At 45.0% G+C, this 17,237-nt stretch overlaps 1 long non-coding RNA gene across 1 annotated transcript in view; it reads left to right on the forward strand.

Annotated features, from left to right (window-relative positions):
* LOC122945994 overlaps positions 1–17,237 on the forward strand; it is a 370,970-nt gene that overhangs the window by 181,246 nt on the left and 172,487 nt on the right. The gene's annotated exons all lie outside the window — the stretch shown is intronic.

The raw sequence follows: 17,237 nt of genomic DNA on the forward strand, positions 1-17,237 counted from the left end.
AGCAACCCTCGGTCTGCCTTTTGACCCCCGTGACCTCACACTCGCTCACCCTGAAGGACTGGCGTACTGCATATGCATATGCCAGATAACAATTATGTGGCCAGGGTAGGCAGAGTATGTTAGTAATCCAGATAGCATTTCAATTTCAGGACAAGCAGCAAAGAGCAGAAATGATAGACCGGTATAGTACACAGGTAATCAGACAACAAATCACAACATAGCTCAGTGGTGTATCTGGAAATGAATGGGCCCCACAGACAATTTGTGAATGGGCCCCCATCCCCCAGCAACTTTTTCACAACTCCCCACTGATGTGCAAACCCTACTCCAGAGGATAGTCAAGATCACTGTCTCAGACGAGGCATGGCAGCCGCTCTGTCTGTTTCCTACAGTGTAACTGTATATAATGTCATTGTATAATACTGATGAGGGGGCCCTGACAATAAAATATTTTATTCCTTCTCCTAAGAGGGCCCCTTCTCAGTTTGGGCCCCAAAGCAGTCGCTTCCCCTGCTTCCCCTATAGCAACGCCCCTGCCTCAGGCAAGGAGGCAAGGAGGTGGTCCACAGGGCTGAGAGCACTAGGAAAGGGCTAACTCTTTCAGTGCTGAAGGGCAGTTCACTGAGCACTAGTTCCAATTTATATAGGGACAGCAAGGACCATGTGGGCATGGACCACAGATGTGATATATTTCTTGATAAAATAACAGGATGAATGGCCTAATCATGACAGATTTGTCTTGGGATGAGCCAAAAATAAAGCACAGTGATAGCAGTAAGTACAGCAAGGCTCTATTTTCACCTGTGTTGTGATTTCTATTCATAATGGAAGCCAAGACACTTTGTTGGATAGATCGACAAGGAATACCAACTATGCCAACAGACCCTGCAAACTTACAAAGGGGTCTGACTTTATAAAGGGTCTGAAATGCCTCATCATATTGACATGAACAATAGCACTACGGCGCTGCTGTTCCTCTGATCAAATCTGAAAAAAGCCAACAATGGACCCTCAACGGAAGTGCGAACATATCCCTAGTTGCAGCATTCAGTCTTCTTTTCATACAGTAGTCAGAAATCTTAAATTTTGTTTTCAATTCATGCTTTTGTTCACAGTTTTGACCTATTGTTTCACAAAACTGGTAGCACAAAAATCAAGAGGCTGTGGATAAAAGTTGCACCCTGTGAATGTCCGAAGTCAATAAATTATAGTATAGTACAGTATAGCAATAAATGTTGTCACTTATCATTTCTTAGTGATAGAAAAAAGATTTCGAAATATTCTAAATTGTTTCTCTGATATCTAATCAGGAACAGCGTCAGCTGAGAACCACCAACAGTCTCATTATCGGAAGCGTTTGGCTTCTTAAGTACAATCTTGTCTTTCAACATAGCACCGGCATAACGAAGTTGCAGCATATTAATATTCTGTAACATCAGATTGGTGCCTTCCTTGTAAACAAACAACTCTGGTGACAAAAGCGCAGATAATATTAATATGGAGCAAATGCATTATATTTCCAAATGATAACAGATGTATAAAAGAATTTAATTAATTAAGGAAAACAGCTAGGGAAAATGCTCTGCTACTCTGGCAAAAGCCGAGTCATCTAGAGACATAATTATCAATGAGGTGGTCCATTTATACCGTACATTCAATTAACAGCAACAAAGATGGTTTTGTCAACAGAAGAAAATATGATTTCTTCATGGGAAACTTGGTGGAAAACTACAAAAAGAATTTTCGCAATTGTTTTGCAAAATGTGATTTTTTTAAATCTACAAATTATTATATTCTGACAATAATTGTTACTTTAATACAATGAATACCAATATCCAAGCACTGCTATGAGGAATGCCTCAAGTATTTCAGTTTAGTTTCATTAATTGGATGTAGAAGTAAAATAATGTGTGTTTATTGTTTTCTTTTTATATATTTTTTTATTTTAAAAGGTGTTCCATTGGGTCGACTATATAGGAGATTTAGTACAGTCTACAAGATGTTATAAATTGCAGCTCCCTCCTCCAGAGACTGAGGTTGACAAGGGAATTCCATACGGAGCCTTATCTCTATGCAAAGTATATAGTATTATCATCCCACCTTCTCTAGGCTGTCAACAGTATAACAGAGCTTTAACTAAAGTCCTCCTCCTCTCCTATTCTGTCCCAGTCTACTCAGCAAAGGTAAAAAATGAATTGATAAATTCAGGAAATATCAGTCTATTGTGACTGCTCTAAAATTAAAAATATATCCTTATAAAGGAGTACATGCATTATACGGTGTTATACCATGTTATCAGCCAGCATTATGTTCAATGGGACTCTGATCTCTGGGACCCCAGCGTATCTGGAGAATAAAGAATTTGATGTCTGTTTTCAATTTATTCCCAGTGACATTACTGAATACTTGGTGTGCAGAGAACAGTTGTAGTTGTATTCCCTTCATTATAAAGATCAGTGAGCAGTCAGACCCTCATGAATCAGTAGGTAATGGCATATCTCAGTGTGACACCAACTCTTCATTAAGTAGAAAATTTCCTTTAAATAATATTCTGTTTTCTCTTGATCCTTTGCTATCTAGTAAAATCCGGATTCTTAATATTATTTTGTAATGGCTACTATTATAAAGTTATTATGCATGATTAGATTAAGATGACTGAGTTCTTCTAGAAACAGCACCGCCACTAGGTTTATATGGTACTGCAGCTCAGCTCCATTGATATGAATGAGGCTTATCTGCAGACTACTGTGGAAGTAATACTGGAGGTGCAATACAACTATAAACCATGAAAAACAAGAAAAAAGAGTATCATATCTATATTTAAAATGGCTATACATTAGCTATTTCTCTTAAACACCCACAATTATATTTGAATATTTTTTGGTAAAACATCTAATGTATCCATGGAGCTATTTGGATGACGACTATTGTGAAGTCGTGTACCATAATTAAAGGTGAACTTATGACGTGCTCAAAAATAACCTGCTGTATCCTGGTAGCCGTTTGTCTTGTTCTTGCTATGCTCCCGTAACTTCGTGAAATCTAACGTTTAAATGAAACTGGCAACTTGTCTTATAACTGAACAGTTTAACCTTGAACGTTTTGAAAAGGTGAAATCACATAATCTGTGAAATGGAAAGGTACTGCATGTGTGATATTGCCTCCTTGTAATGCCATACCAAAACGTGTAGGATCAAAAAGACACCTTTAGGTAAATAAAATCTGAAAATATCAAGGTGGTATTTAAACTTTGAACATTTCTCATTTTTTCATGAAGAAAAACCTTAGTTTGTACATTATCTGGGATATGCCTTCTAAGGAATGTGTTTTTTTTTTTTCCATGCCAGTGCATAGATATAGCTAACTTTCATAAAATATTGGATTTTATGCGGTTTATGCAATTCATGTGTGAAGACGTAAAATTCTGGGCAAAGATCAACATTCTTGGATTAACTGTCAGAATACGTTGATGTACCAATATTTAGACATAATTCAGTAATCTGAGTTTCGAAGATAGACCATCTGGATATAAACACGTAGTTACCATTTTCACTTTGTGTTGATTTTTTATAAATTAGTACTAGTCATACATGCCAAATCTAATTTCTCTTATTAGAGAAAAGTAGCTTTTTCCTTACCTTACTGCAGTCTGTAGTTCTCCTTTCTGTACTTAAAGGCATTCTGTAGATATTTCTAAAAACATCCCCATTACAAATATACAGTCCTGATCAAAAGTTTAAGACCACTTGAAAAATGTCAAAAAATCATACTTCACATTGTTGGATCTTAACAAGGTTCCAAGTAGAGCTTCAACATGCAACAATAAGAAATGAGAGTGAGACCAAACATTTTTTGAGCATTCAATTAATTGAAAATAATGATTAAACTGAAACAGGCTGTTTTTCAGCTGATCCAAATTTTTGGACCACATGCCTTTAAAAGGCCAAATCTGTGCAAAGATGTGGATTCATTGTCATTTTCTGTCAGGTAGTCACACGTTGTGATGGCAAAGGCAAAAAAACTCTCCCTTTTTGAACGTGGTCGGGTTGTTGAACTGCATAAGCAGGGTCTCTCACAGTACGCAATCAATGCTGATTTGGGACGCAGTAAGACAGTCATTTGGAATTTCTTGAATGATCCTGAGGGGTATGGAACAAAACAGTCAAGTGGAAGACCCCAAAAAATGTCACCAGCACTGAGCCGGAGGATCCAATTGGCTGTCCGTCAAGACACTGGACGATCCTTGACCCAAATTAAGGCCCTTACTGGTGCTGACTGCAGCCCCATAACCATCAGACGGCATCTGAGACTGAAGCGCTTCAAAAACAAAAAATGTCTTCAAAGACCTCGTCTCCTTGAATGCTTGAACGCCACAGAACTGCTCGTTTGGACTTTTCAATAGAGCACCAAACATGGAACATTCAAAGGTGGAAAAGTTTTATTCTCTTTTCTTTTTTCTTTTTCAAATTCTTTTTATTGATTTTCAAAAAGGAGGGAAAATTATAGAAAACAAGTCACAGCAGTACAAATATGAAAATATCATCAAGGAGTAACAGCGCGGTAGTGCACCAAGGAAAACAAAAAAAAACAACAGTTCATTGTGTCTGAGGTACGATCTAAGACGTTTGCCTGGGACTGTATGTCCCTGAAGATAATATCGGCGGGATAAGCGGGAACTGCCGCCACAGAAGGGGATACACGTCTCCCAGACATTATCACGGTACTTGAAACCTCATAAAGAAGTCCTCACAATTGTGTTCATGTTAAGTCTACCTGAGTGGACCTCCTCTGCCCCCTGCACCACCCCTCTGTTTCTAGACCTGTGTACCCATCTCTCACATGGGTTTACAGTTTACAGTTTTGAGGCTTATCAAGAAGGGCGCGGTGCAATGGGCCAGGAAACCACTTCTCCGGATGTTACTCAAAAGATTGTGCCTGCTGTATGAGAAACTTTGAGTAAAACTAGAAAAGTTTTATTCTCTGATGAGAAAAAATTTAACCTTGATGGTCCTGATGGTTTCTAATGTTACTGGCATGACAAGCAGATCCCACCTGAGATGTTTTCTACGCGCCACAGTGGAGGGGGCGCCATAATGGTCTGGGGTGCTTTTTCCTTCAGTGGAACAATGGAGCTTCCGGAAGTCTAGGGGCGTCAAACAGCCACTGGCTATGTCCAGATGTTGCAGAGAGGATTCCTCATGACTGAGGGCCCTCGTCTGTGTGGTAACGACTGGGTTTTTCAACAGGATAACGCTACAGTACAGAATGCCTGCAGGACAAGGGACTTCCTCCAGGAGAATAACATCACTCTTCTGGCCAATCCTGCGTGTTCCCCTGATCTAAATCCAATTGAGAACCTTTGGCGATGGATGGCAAGGGAGGTTTACAAAAATGAACAACAGTTCCAGACAGTAGATGGCCTTCGTGCAGCCGTCTTCACCACTTGAAGAAATGTTCCCACTCACCTCATGGAAACGCTTGCATCAAGCATGCCGAAAATTTTTGGGGAAGTGATAAACAATAAAGGCAGAGCTACTCATTACTGAGTTCATGTTTAGAAGTTGGACTTCTTTTTTGAGGGGATTTAGTGTTTTTTTGGAGGTCTGGTCCTAAACTTTTGATCAGCTGAAAAACAGCCTGTTTCAGTTTATTCATTGTTTTTATTAAATTGAATGCTCAAAAAATGTTTTGTCTCACTCCTATTTCTTCTTGTTGCATGTTGAAGCTCTACTTGGAACCTTGTTAATTATCCAGCCATGCTAAATATGATTTTATTGCCATTTTTCAAGTGGTCTTAAACTTTTGATCAGAACTGTATCTAAAGTTACAGAGTAAATTAGGCAGGTGGGGGCAGCTGCAGTTTTTATCTCTCTCTCTCTGTCTCCCTACTTTAGACTATAAGCTGTGAGAGGAGTAGGAGTAGTAAAAGTGGGGAGATGTCTGGAACACCCTACCCAGTCAGCAGGGGTGTACACAGATCTCATAAGGTCTATAGCTAAATTTAGTTGGGGCCCCCTGCCCCACCCAGTTTCCTAGTATGCGTGCATCAATCACTCCCAGACAACACAGAATGCAAGCCGTGATACCTCAGATTACTTTAGTTTTTTAAGCAGAATAAATTTTTATAATTTTTTTTTAATAAAAGTCACACCTGGACTCACCCACATTATCTAACTTCTATGTCAGAAATGAAGTGATTCATAAATATGGCATTCATTCTAAAATGACACCTGGCATAAATACATTCATAAATCTCCTGCTTCCTTTCTATTGCAAAGATGACTGCCTGCAGCCACCACTAGGGGGAGTTCAGTCTATAGGAATTAATTCAGTTACAATTGACTGAATTGGAAGCTGTAATAATCTGTCTGAACTGAGCTCCCCTAGTGGTCTCCATGAAAATACATTGTTTTCACATCAGGAATTGATAAGTTCAGCACAGTCCCCCCTGCCCTAGGCCCTGTAGCAGTTGCATCGCCTATCTCCACCAAAGGTTCTCCATAGCCACGCGGTAGATGTGGAGAGAGAGAATATGATATTTTAAACGGTATAAAAATCTCCTAAAACACAGATTGCCTGCAGCCAATAGACCTATATTTGCTGGGAGTAATACATCTACAGCAGTGATTATGTTTTTTTCTGTAATGATAGGTATACTTTTAGAGCTTTACTTGATTCCTTGGTCTCAGAGAAATATGATTTGATAATCACTTGATAAAATAAGATATAAGATGCCTTTATTGTCACTGTACAATACAATGTAATACAATGTACAATACAATGAAATGTTGTTTGGAGCAATCCTAGATGCCATGGACAGAGGAACAAGAACTGACATTTAAACTAAAGCATTACACTAGAAAAAAAAACCAAAAAACATTGCACTAGAAGGCATTACTATTCACAGTTCACAGCATATATATAGCAAGAGCAAAGTAGGAAGTGCTTATTATGAGTATATATACACACTGATTCAGACACCACTGCAGACAAGATGTCATCATGGGGTCATGAATGCAGCAGTCACTTTCAGTCTGTGGAAATTTCTATCCTAGGAAGGGGCAATAATCTCCGAGCATTTAGGAGACTGATTGCTTTGGGGTAAAAGCTGTTCTTCAGCCTAGTGGTGCGGGCATGTAGGGCTCTAAGACGCCTACCAGAGGGTAGGGGAGTGAAAAGGCTGTGGCCGGGGTGAGTTGGATCCCGGCAGATAATTTTTGCCCTGTTGCTGCAACGAGCAGTGAAGATGTCATCCAGTGATGGTAACTGAGTACCAGTGATTCTGCCAGCCATTCTGATGATGCGCTTGAGGGTCTTCTTGTCCTCAGAAGAGCAGCTGGAGTACCACACTGTAATGCAGTATGTGATAACAGATTCTATGGTGCACCTGTAAAAATTGACAAGCAGCTGTTTTGGGAGTTGTGCTTTCTTCAGACTCACCTAGGTTTTTGAGGAGGAAAATAAGAAAAAAAAAAATTTGAACCAAAAGGTGTGCTTTTGGTGGTTTTTGAACTAATTGTGGTCTGTGGGTGACGCACTGTTAAGGAGGATCTGATGATGACACACTGTTATGGGGGATCTGTGAGTGACGCACTGTTATGGGGGATCTGTGGATGACGCACTGTTATGGGGGATCTGTGAGTGACGCACTGTTATGGGGATCTGTGGATGAAGCACTGTTATGGGGGATCTGTGGGTGACGCACTGTTATGGGGGATCTGTGAGTGACGCACTGTTATGGGGGATCTGTGGATGACGCACTGTTATGGGGGATCTGTGGGTGACGCACTGTTATGGGGGATCTGTGGGTGACGCACTGTTATGGGGGATCTGTGGATGACGCACTGTTATAGGGGATCTGTGAGTGACTGACTGTTATGGGGGATCTGTGAGTGACTGACTGTTATGGGGGATCTGTGAGTGACGCACTGTTATGGGGGATCTGTGGATGACACACTGTTATGGGGGATCTGTGGGTGACGCACTGTTATGGGGGGATCTGTGGGTGGAGCACTGTTATGGGGGATCTGTGGGTGACACTTATGGGGGATCCTCTCTGGATGGCACTGTTATGAGGATGAGGATCTGTGTATGACAGTTATGGGAGGGGATCTGTGGATGACACATATATAGCATCTTATGCTATGTGTCATCCACAGATCCCCTCCATAAGTGTGGGGGTCGCATCTGCTTTTATAATGGGGGTGGGGGTCGCATCTGCTTTAATAATGACAGCGGGGCCCGTGCAGTGACTGTATTCTACTACACGGGCCCCGCTTACTGTATAATCATATCCCTAATAGTTAATTGTTGTATGCATGTAATCGCATAATGAGCGATAATGAGCGCTGTGTATTACCGTACTTGCAATTAGAAGCGCTCGCCGTTCGGGGCAGAGAGGAGGGAGGAGGCAGGCCGGGAGGACGGGCGCTGGCAGTGTGAGTCATACGTCATGCGCCCACGCCGCCTGCTTCATTCATAAAGTGGGCGGCGCAGGCGCGTGACGTATGACTCACACTGCCAGCGCCCGTCCTCCATGCCTGCCTCCTCCCTCCTCTCTACTCCGAACGGCGAGCGCTTCTAATTGTAAGTAATACGGCATCGCGGCGGGTGTATCATTGAAAACAAGGCAAAATCAGCTACATTCGCCGTATAAGACGCACTGCTATTTCCCCCCCACTTTTGGGGGGGAAAAGTGCATCTTATACGGCGAAAAATACGGTATGTTGTGTTTTTTTATCCATGACAGGTCCTGACTAGGGATGAGCGAACTCGAACTGTATAGTTCGGGTTCGTACCGAATTTTGGGGTGTCCGTGACACGGACCCGAACCCGGACATTTTCGTAAAAGTCCGGGTTCGGGTTCGGTGTTCGTCGCTTTCTTCGCGCTTTTGTGACGCTTTCTTGGCGCTTTTTGAAAGGCTGCAAAGCAGCCAATCAACAAGCGTCATACTACTTGCCCCAAGAGGCCATCACAGCCATGCCTACTATTGGCATGGCTGTGATTGGCCAGAGCACCATGTGACCCAGCCTCTATTTAAGCTGGAGTCACATAGCGCCGCCCGTCACTCTGCTCTGATTAGCGTAGGGAGAGGTTGCGGCTGCGACAGTAGGGCGAGATTAGGCAGATTAACTCCTCCAAAGGACTTGATTAACTGATCGATCTGCAGCTGTGGATCATTGAGCTGCTGATCCTCAATTGCTCACTGTTTTTAGGCTGCACAGACCGTTTGTCAGTCACATTTTTCTGGGGTGATCGGCGGCCATTTTGTGTCTTGTGGTGCGCCAGCACAAGCTGCGACCAAGTGCATTTAACCCTCAATGGTGTGGTTGTTTTTTGGCTAAAGCCTACATCAGGGTGAAGCTGTCACACCAAGTGCATTTAACCAGCAATAGTCTGTTCATTTTTTGGCCATATACAAAATCAGGGGCAAGCTGCGCCTGTCACCAAGTGCATTTAACCCTCAATGGTGTGGTTGTTTTTTGGCTAAAGCCTACATCAGGGTGAAGCTGTCACACCAAGTGCATTTAACCAGCAATAGTCTGTTCATTTTTTGGCCATATACTAAATCAGGGGCAAGCTGCGCCTGTCACCAAGTGCATTTAACCCTCAATGGTGTGGTTGTTTTTTGGCTAAAGCCTACATCAGGGTGAAGCTGTCACACCAAGTGCATTTAACCAGCAATAGTCTGTTCATTTTTTGGCCATATACTAAATCAGGGGCAAGCTGCGCCTGTCACCAAGTGCATTTAACCCTCAATGGTGTGGTTGTTTTTTGGCTAAAGCCTACATCAGGGTGAAGCTGTCACACCAAGTGCATTTAACCAGCAATAGTCTGTTTATTTTTTGGCCATATCCCAGTCTAATTCTGTCACTAAATCCATACCGGTCACCCAGCGCCTAAATACTAGGCCTCAAATTTATATCCAGCTAAATCTGTCCCTAGTGCTGTAGCTGGGCGAGTTATTTAGTGTCCGTTCAAGCACATTTCTTGTTCTGGGTTGAAATACAATTCCCAATTTAGCAATTTCATAATTTAGTGGTTTCTGCTATATCAGAGCTATTTGAAATCTATCCCTAAAAGGGTATATAATATTCAAGGTGCACATTGGGTCATTCAGAATAACTTCACACACACCCGCTACTGTGTATTTCCAAGTCTAATTCTGGCACTAAACCCATACCTGTCACCCAGCGCCTAAATACTAGGCCTCAAATTTATATCCCGCTAAATCTGTCCCTAGTGCTGTAGCTGGGCGAGTTATTTAGTGTCCGTTCAAGCACATTTCTTGTTCTGGGTTGAAATACAATTCCCAATTTAGCAATTTCATAATTTAGTGGTTTCTGCTATATCAGAGCTATTTGAAATCTATCCCTAAAAGGGTATATAATATTCAAGGTGCACATTGGGTCATTCAGAATAACTTCACACACACCCGCTACTGTGTATTTCCAAGTCTAATTCTGGCACTAAACCCATACCTGTCACCCAGCGCCTAAATACTAGGCCTCAAATTTATATCCCGCTAAATCTGTCCCTAGTGCTGTAGCTGGGCGAGTTATTTAGTGTCCGTTCAAGCACATTTCTTGTTCTGGGTTGAAATACAATTCCCAATTTAGCAATTTCATAATTTAGTGGTTTCTGCTATATCAGAGCTATTTGAAATCTATCCCTAAAAGGGTATATAATATTCAAGGTGCACATTGGGTCATTCAGAATAACTTCACACACACCCGCTACTGTGTATTTCCAAGTCTAATTCTGTCACTAAACCCATACCTGTCACCCAGCGCCTAAATACTAGGCCTCAAATTTATATCCCGCTAAATCTGTCCCTAGTGCTGTAGCTGGGCGAGTTATTTAGTGTCCGTTCAAGCACATTTCTTGTTCTGGGTTGAAATACAATTCCCAATTTAGCAATTTCATAATTTAGTGGTTTCTGCTATATCAGAGCTATTTGAAATCTATCCCTAAAAGGGTATATAATATTCAAGGTGCACATTGGGTCATTCAGAATAACTTCACACACACCCGCTACTGTGTATTTCCAAGTCTAATTCTGGCACTAAACCCATACCTGTCACCCAGCGCCTAAATACTAGGCCTCAAATTTATATCCCGCTAAATCTGTCCCTAGTGCTGTAGCTGGGCGAGTTATTTAGTGTCCGTTCAAGCACATTTCTTGTTCTGGGTTGAAATACAATTCCCAATTTAGCAATTTCATAATTTAGTGGTTTCTGCTATATCAGAGCTATTTGAAATCTTTCCCTAAAAGGGTATATAATATTCAAGGTGCACATTGGGTCATTCAGAATAACTTCACACACACCCGCTACTGTGTATTTCCAAGTCTAATTCTGTCAGTAAACCCATACCTGTCACCCAGCGCCTAAATACTAGGCCTCAAATTTATATCCCGCTAAATCTGTCCCTAGTGCTGTAGCTGGGCGAGTTATTTAGTGTCCGTTCAAGCACATTTCTTGTTCTGGGTTGAAATACAATTCCCAATTTAGCAATTTCATAATTTAGTGGTTTCTGCTATTTCAGAGCTATTTGAAATCTATCCCTAAAAGGGTATATAATATTCAAGGTGCACATAGGGTCATTCAGAATAACTTCACACACCCGCTACTGTGCATTTCCAAATCTAATTCTGTCACTAAACCCATACCTGTCACCCAGCGCCTAAATACTAGGCCTCAAATTTATATCCCGCTAAATCTCTCGTTACCGCTGTCCTGTTGTGGCTGGGAAAGTTATTTAGTGTCCGTCAAAGCACATTTTTTGTTCTGGGTTGAAATACAATTCCCAATTTAGCAATTTCATAATTTAGTCGTTTCTGCTATATCAGAGCTATTTGAAATCTATCCCTAAAAGGGTAGATCATATTGAAGGTGCACATAGGGTCATTCAGAATAACTTCACACACACGCTTCTGTGCATTTCCAAGTCTAATTCTGTCACTAAATCCATACCGGTCACCCAGCGCCTAAATACTAGGCCTCAAATTTATATCCCGCTGAATTTGAATACAATACATTGGGCCAAATAATATATTTGTTGTTGTGGTGAACCATAACAATGAGAAAAACATCTAGTAAGGGACGCGGACGTGGACATGGTCGTGGTGGTGTTAGTGGACCCTCTGGTGCTGGGAGAGGACGTGGCCGTTCTGCCACATCCACACGTCCTAGTGTACCAACTACCTCAGGTCCCAGTAGCCGCCAGAATTTACAGCGATATATGGTGGGGCCCAATGCCGTTCTAAGGATGGTAAGGCCTGAGCAGGTACAGGCATTAGTCAATTGGGTGGCCGACAGTGGATCCAGCACGTTCACATTATCTCCCACCCAGTCTTCTGCAGAAAGCGCACAGATGGCGCCTGAAAACCAACCCCATCAGTCTGTCACATCACCCCCATGCATACCAGGGAAACTGTCTCAGCCTCAAGTTATGCAGCAGTCTCTTATGCTGTTTGAAGACTCCGCTGGCAGGGTTTCCCAAGGGCATCCACCTAGCCCTTCCCCAGCGGTGAAAGACATAGAATGCACTGACGCACAACCACTTATGTTTCCTGATGATGAGGACATGGGAATACCACCTCAGCATGTCTCTGATGATGACGAAACACAGGTGCCAACTGCTGCGTCTTTCTGCAGTGTGCAGACTGAACAGGAGGTCAGGGATCAAGACTGGGTGGAAGACGATGCAGGGGACGATGAGGTCCTAGACCCCACATGGAATGAAGGTCGTGCCACTGACTTTCACAGTTCGGAGGAAGAGGCAGTGGTGAGACCGAGCCAACAGCGTAGCAAAAGAGGGAGCAGTGGGCAAAAGCAGAACACCCGCCGCCAAGAGACTCCGCCTGCTACTGACCGCCGCCATCTGGGACCGAGCACCCCAAAGGCAGCTTCAAGGAGTTCCCTGGCATGGCACTTCTTCAAACAATGTGCTGACGACAAGACCCGAGTGGTTTGCACGCTGTGCCATCAGAGCCTGAAGCGAGGCATTAACGTTCTGAACCTGAGCACAACCTGCATGACCAGGCACCTGCATGCAAAGCATGAACTGCAGTGGAGTAAACACCTTAAAACCAAGGAAGTCACTCAGGCTCCCCCTGCTACCTCTTCTGCTGCTGCCGCCTCGGCCTATTCTGCTGCTGCCGCCTCGGCCTCTTCCTCCGCCTCTGGAGGAACGTTGGCACCTGCCGCCCAGCAAACAGGGGATGTACCACCAACACCACCACCACCACCTCCGTCACCAAGCGTCTCAACCATGTCACACGCCAGCGTTCAGCTCTCCATCTCACAAACATTTGATAGAAAGCGTAAATTCCCACCTAGCCACCCTCGATCCCTGGCCCTGAATGCCAGCATTTCTAAACTACTGGCCTATGAAATGCTGTCATTTAGGCTGGTGGACACAGACAGCTTCAAACAGCTCATGTCGCTTGCTGTCCCACAGTATGTTGTTCCCAGCCGGCACTACTTCTCCAAGAGAGCCGTGCCTTCCCTGCACAACCAAGTATCCGATAAAATCAAGTGTGCACTGCGCAACGCCATCTGTGGCAAGGTCCACCTAACCACAGATACGTGGACCAGTAAGCACGGCCAGGGACGCTATATCTCCCTAACTGCACACTGGGTAAATGTAGTGGCAGCTGGGCCCCAGGCGGAGAGCTGTTTGGCGCACGTCCTTCCGCCGCCAAGGATCGCAGGGCAACATTCTTTGCCTCCTGTTGCCACCTCCTCCTTCTCGGCTTCCTCCTCCTCTTCTTCCACCTGCTCATCCAGTCAGCCACACACCTTCACCACCAACTTCAGCACAGCCCGGGGTAAACGTCAGCAGGCCATTCTGAAACTCATATGTTTGGGGGACAGGCCCCACACCGCACAGGAGTTGTGGCGGGGTATAGAACAACAGACCGACGAGTGGTTGCTGCCGGTGAGCCTCAAGCCCGGCCTGGTGGTGTGTGATAATGGGCGAAATCTCGTTGCAGCTCTGGGACTAGCCAATTTGACGCACATCCCTTGCTTGGCGCATGTGCTGAATTTGGTGGTGCAGAAGTTCATTCACAACTACCCCGACATGTCAGAGCTGCTGCATAAAGTGCGGGCCGTCTGTTCGCGCTTCCGGCGTTCACATCCTGCTGCTGCTCGCCTGTCTGCGCTACAGCGTAACTTCGGCCTTCCCGCTCACCGCCTCATATGCGACGTGCCCACCAGGTGGAACTCCACCTTGCACATGCTGGACAGACTGTGCGAGCAGCAGCAGGCCATAGTGGAGTTTCAGCTGCAGCACGCACGGGTCAGTCGCACTACAGAACAGCACCACTTCACCACCAATGACTGGGCCTCCATGCGAGACCTGTGTGCCCTGTTGCGCTGTTTCGAGTACTCCACCAACATGGCCAGTGGCGATGACACCGTTATCAGCGTTACAATACCACTTCTATGTCTCCTTGAGAAAACACTTAGGGCGATGATGGAAGAGGAGGTGGCCCAGGAGGAGGAGGAGGAGGAGGAGGAAGAGGGGTCATTTTTAGCACTTTCAGGCCAGTCTCTTCGAAGTGACTCAGAGGGAGGTTTTTGGCAACAGCAGAGGCCAGGTACAAATGTGGCCAGCCAGGGCCCACTACTGGAGGACGAGGAGGACGAGGATGAGGAGGAGGTGGAGGAGGATGAGGATGAAGCATGGTCACAGCGGGGTGGCACCCAACGCAGCTCGGGTCCATCACTGGTGCGTGGCTGGGGGGAAAGGCAGGACGATGACGATACGCCTCCCACAGAGGACAGCTTGTCCTTACCCCTGGGCAGCCTGGCACACATGAGCGACTACATGCTGCAGTGCCTGCGCAACGACAGCAGAGTTGCCCACATTTTAACCTGTGCGGACTACTGGGTTGCCACCCTGCTGGATCCACGCTACAAAGACAATGTGCCCACCTTACTTCCTGCACTGGAGCGTGATAGGAAGATGCGCGAGTACAAGCGCACGTTGGTAGACGCGCTACTGAGAGCATTCCCAAATGTCACAGGGGAACAAGTGGAAGCCCAAGGCCAAGGCAGAGGAGGAGCAAGAGGTCGCCAAGGCAGCTGTGTCACGGCCAGCTCCTCTGAGGGCAGGGTTAGCATGGCAGAGATGTGGAAAACTTTTGTCAACACGCCACAGCTAACTGCACCACCACCTGATACGCAACGTGTTAGCAGGAGGCAACATTTCACTAACATGGTGGAACAGTACGTGTGCACACCCCTCCACGTACTGACTGATGGTTCGGCCCCATTCAACTTCTGGGTCTCTAAATTGTCCACGTGGCCAGAGCTAGCCTTTTATGCCTTGGAGGTGCTGGCCTGCCCGGCAGCCAGCGTTTTGTCTGAACGTGTATTCAGCACGGCAGGGGGCGTCATTACAGACAAACGCAGCCGCCTGTCTACAGCCAATGTGGACAAGCTGACGTTCATAAAAATGAACCAGGCATGGATCCCACAGGACCTGTCCGTCCCTTGTCCAGATTAGACATTAACTACCTCCCCATAACCATATATTATTGGACTCCAGGGCACTTCCTCATTCAATCCTATTTTTATTTTCATTTTACCATTATATTGCGATGCTACCCAAAGTTGAATGAACCTCTCCTCTGCCTGTGTGCTAGGCCTAAATATATGCCAATGGACTGTTGCAGTGGTGGCTGACATGAAGCCTGATTCTCTGCTATGACATGCAGACTAATTCTCTGCTGACATGAAGCCAGATTGTCTGTTACGGGACCTCTCTCCTCTGCCTGGGTGCTGGGCCTAAATTTATGACAATGGACTGTTGCAGTGGTGGCTGACGTGAAGCCTGATTCTCTGCTATGACATGCAGACTGATTCTCTGCTGTCATGAAGCCAGATTGTCTGTTACGGGACCTCTCTGCTCTGCCTGTGTGCTAGGCCTAAATATATGCCAATGGACTGTTGCAGTGGTGGGTGACGTGAAGCCTGATTCTCTGCTATGATATGAAGACTGATTCTCTGCTGACATGAAGCCAGATTGTCTGTTACGGGACCTTTCTCCTCTGCCTGGGTTCTGGGCCTAAATTTATGAAAATTGACTCTTACAGTGGTGGGTGACGTGAATCCTGATTCTCTGCTATGATATGAAGACTGATTCTCTGCTGACATGAAGCCAGATTGTCTGTTACGGGACCTTTCTCCTCTGCCTGGGTTCTGGGCCTAAATTTATGAAAATTGACTCTTACAGTGGTGGGTGACGTGAAGCCTGATTCTCTGCTATGATATGAAGACTGATTCTCTGCTGACATGAAGCCAGATTGTCTGTTACGGGACCTTTCTCCTCTGCCTGGGTTCTGGGCCTAAATTTATGAAAATTGACTCTTACAGTGGTGGGTGACGTGAAGCCTGATTCTCTGCTATGATATGAAGACTGATTCTCTGCTGACATGAAGCCAGATTCTCTGTTACGGGACCTCTCTCCTCTGCCTGGGTGCTGGGCCTAAATTTATGACAATGGACTGTTGCAGTGGTGGCTGACGTGAAGCCTGATTTTCTGCTATGACATGCAGACTGATTCTCTGCTGACATGAAGCCAGATCCTCTGTTACGGGACCTCTCTCCTCTGCCTGTGTGTGTGCTGGGCCTAAATATATGCCAATGGACTGTTGCAGTGGTGGCTGACGTGAAGCCTCATTCTCTGCTATGACATGCAGACTAATTCTCTGCTGACATGAAGACAGATTCTCTGTTACGGGACCTCCCTCCTCTGCCTGGGTGCTGGGCCTAAATATATGCCAATGGACTGTTGCAGTGGTGGCTGACGTGAAGCCTCATTCTCTGCTATGACATGCAGACTGATTCTCTGCTGACATGAAGCCAGATCGTCTGTTACGGGACCTCTCTGCTCTGCCTGTGTGCTAGGCCTAAATATATGCCAATGGACTGTTGCAGTGGTGGGTGACGTGAAGCCTCATTCTCTGCTATGACATGCAGACTGATTCTCTGCTGTCATGAAGCCAGATTGTCTGTTACGGGACCTCTCTGCTCTGCCTGTGTGCTAGGCCTAAATATATGCCAATGGACTGTTGCAGTGGTGGGTGACGTGAAGCCTCATTCTCTGCTATGACATGCAGACTGATTCTCTGCTGACATGAAGCCAGATTGTCTGTTACGGGACCTCTCTCCTCTGCCTGTGTGCTAGGCCTAAATATATGCCAATGGACTGTTGCAGTGGT

The sequence above is a fragment of the Bufo gargarizans genome, chromosome 9, assembly GCF_014858855.1.
Source record: "Bufo gargarizans isolate SCDJY-AF-19 chromosome 9, ASM1485885v1, whole genome shotgun sequence".
Taxonomy (NCBI): Eukaryota; Metazoa; Chordata; class Amphibia; order Anura; family Bufonidae; genus Bufo; species Bufo gargarizans.